This window comes from Camellia sinensis, chromosome 4 (genome assembly GCF_055761805.1).
Source record: "Camellia sinensis isolate YWXY chromosome 4, ASM5576180v1, whole genome shotgun sequence".
NCBI lineage: Eukaryota > Viridiplantae > Streptophyta > Magnoliopsida > Ericales > Theaceae > Camellia > Camellia sinensis.
This window is the reverse complement of record NC_138964.1, coordinates 154,173,696-154,175,984: the sequence shown is the minus strand read 5'-3', so window position 1 is coordinate 154,175,984 and position 2,289 is coordinate 154,173,696. Positions and strand designations below refer to the sequence as shown.

General features: G+C 33.7%; 1 long non-coding RNA gene across 1 annotated transcript; it reads right to left on the bottom strand.

Annotated features, from left to right (window-relative positions):
* Positions 1-673: 673 nt before the first annotated feature.
* LOC114306882 (uncharacterized) lies at positions 674-1,566 on the bottom strand. The gene is made up of 2 exons (XR_003644870.2): positions 1,218-1,566; positions 674-1,049 (listed from the first exon to the last, which is right to left on the bottom strand). It is a non-coding gene; the product is annotated as an uncharacterized LOC114306882 (long non-coding RNA).
* Positions 1,567-2,289: the final 723 nt, after the last annotated feature.

Sequence of the window (2,289 nt, the reverse complement as noted above, 5' to 3'; positions counted from 1 at the left end):
TTTACCATAAAAAAAAATGCTAACAATTTGAAGTAATTGGATCAATATTTAAGACGAAATCAAATTAAAATTCAAGATCAAAATTGATCCAATTGAAATTATATGAACCAAAATGACACACGACTCAAATTATAAGGACTAAAACCATCTCCAACGGTTCAGCAAACCTGACATCAGATTTCAGATTTGATGAAAAATGTACTTTTTAGAGCTCCAACGGTTTCACCAAATTAGTATCAAAATGAGAATTGAATAAAAAAATCATCAAACTGATAACAGAATACAGGTTTCACCAAATTACTGTGCGTGACCGTTGGAGGAGACCTACCGGTCAACCAGCCGGTTGAGCCATCGGTCGACCGGTTTCCTTTCAAATAGTGGGTTCAAACCGGTCAAAAAAAAGTTCAAACAGGTTAAAAAAAAAATTACCTTACTGGTCGACCCGCCGGTCGACCAACCGGTCGCCTCTCTCCTTTTTGATGCTCACTGTTGGAGCCAGTGATATCAAATTGAGAAAATTAACTTTTTCTAATTCAAATTTAATGAAAATTTTGATTAATGATTGGAGATGGTCTGATAGTTTAATTTGTCCTAAAAAATTCTTTTGCTATCTCATGTTGATGGTGACTCTAAATGCACCTAAAACATTGGACACCACGTTGCACCACATTACTTGAACAACTCCGTCCTAATTTTGAATTTTTTTTGTTACACACCCCAAAACACTCAATTAATCCCACTTTTATCCCTCTCACTCGCTTTACCACCGCCGGAGCCCACTTCTCAACTCTGCGCCGCCCCTTCCATTCTTTTGCCGCCATCCGCCGCCGACCCTTCTTTTTATTTTTCTTCTTCTTCTTTTCATCCTCATCCTGATCATCTTCCTTTAAAAAAACCGTAGATCTAGAGGAGGAGGAGGAGAAAAATGGACTGTGATAGCGATGGCAGAGTTGCTCTGACGATCCAAATTTTCCTGATTTAGTCACTTCATCGCCTATTCCTTCTGGGTTTTCTGGTCTTGACATTAGTTATTGTAGAAGGAGGCACTACTACAAGCAGAGCTGACATTAATGAAGCTAATTGAGAATAAAAAATTAAAATAAAAAAATTTAAACAAAATCGCCTATTATTCACCATTTATTACAACTCAGAATAGTGAAAGACAACAAAATAAAAATAAATAAATTGAATATTGTATGCAAACAATACAAACAAACCTTGTTTTGAAGATATGATCTAGAATCAGAGCAAGATTTAAAGCAAAATTAGGGCTGACATTAATGACCGGAGCTAGGAAGGGAATCACCAGAGTTGGGCTGCTATCGGAGTACTGTGGTTGGTTAGATTTGGAGATTCTGCTGAGCCTAATGGCAAACAGGCTACTGTGCACCCTTGTGGAGGTTGTCTCTAACGCTGCGTTTGGTTGGAGGGTTTGAAGAGTGATTTGAAAAGGGAAAGGAAAAAATTTGGTGTAATGTGAATAAAATATGTTTACATTTCACCTAGTTTCACACACCTTTTCCCTTTCCCTTTTCAAATCTCTCAACCAAACACAGCATAAGTGTTTTTTTTTTCTGATAATCTGAACCATTCATATTATAAAATTTTTTGAGTATATCAGCAATAAATTAAATTGATTGAATATCTGCTACCCTATAACAAAAGTACATTTTAAATAAAAAAAAATTAATGATTAACATAATTTTAAAATAATTATGACCCAATCATAAAATTACAAATATTCGATTAATTTAATTTTTTACATGAATAATATTCTCAACAAATTATATAATGTGATGGTTTTAATTACCAAAAAATTATTCGGAAAAAACCTCCACAAGAGAGCACAGCAAGCTGCTAGGCATAGGAGCACCTCCAGATCCGTGCTTGGTTGGGGTTAGAATTTTGGACATTTTGATCATTTAGTTAAGAGATAAAATTGTATTAAAAAATAAAATAAAATTAAATGGGGCATTCAACCTAAGTTTTGGGTTGCATTTAGAGCCACCCATGTTGATAGAACAACTCAAGTCAAGGATGAAAAGACCCTACCATATTGTACAAGGTATGATCCAACCCAACCTTATATGTATAGGTCCACACTTACATAAGAAATTTGATAAAAAAAAATTATGAACCTTAAATAATTTTTAAGAAAATATCATGAATCTTAAATAATTTATCAATTTTTTTTATTAAACCTCCTATATGAGTGTGAGATACACACACCTACACCTATATAAGAAATTTGATAAATTATTTAAAATCTTTATCATAATTCAAATTTTT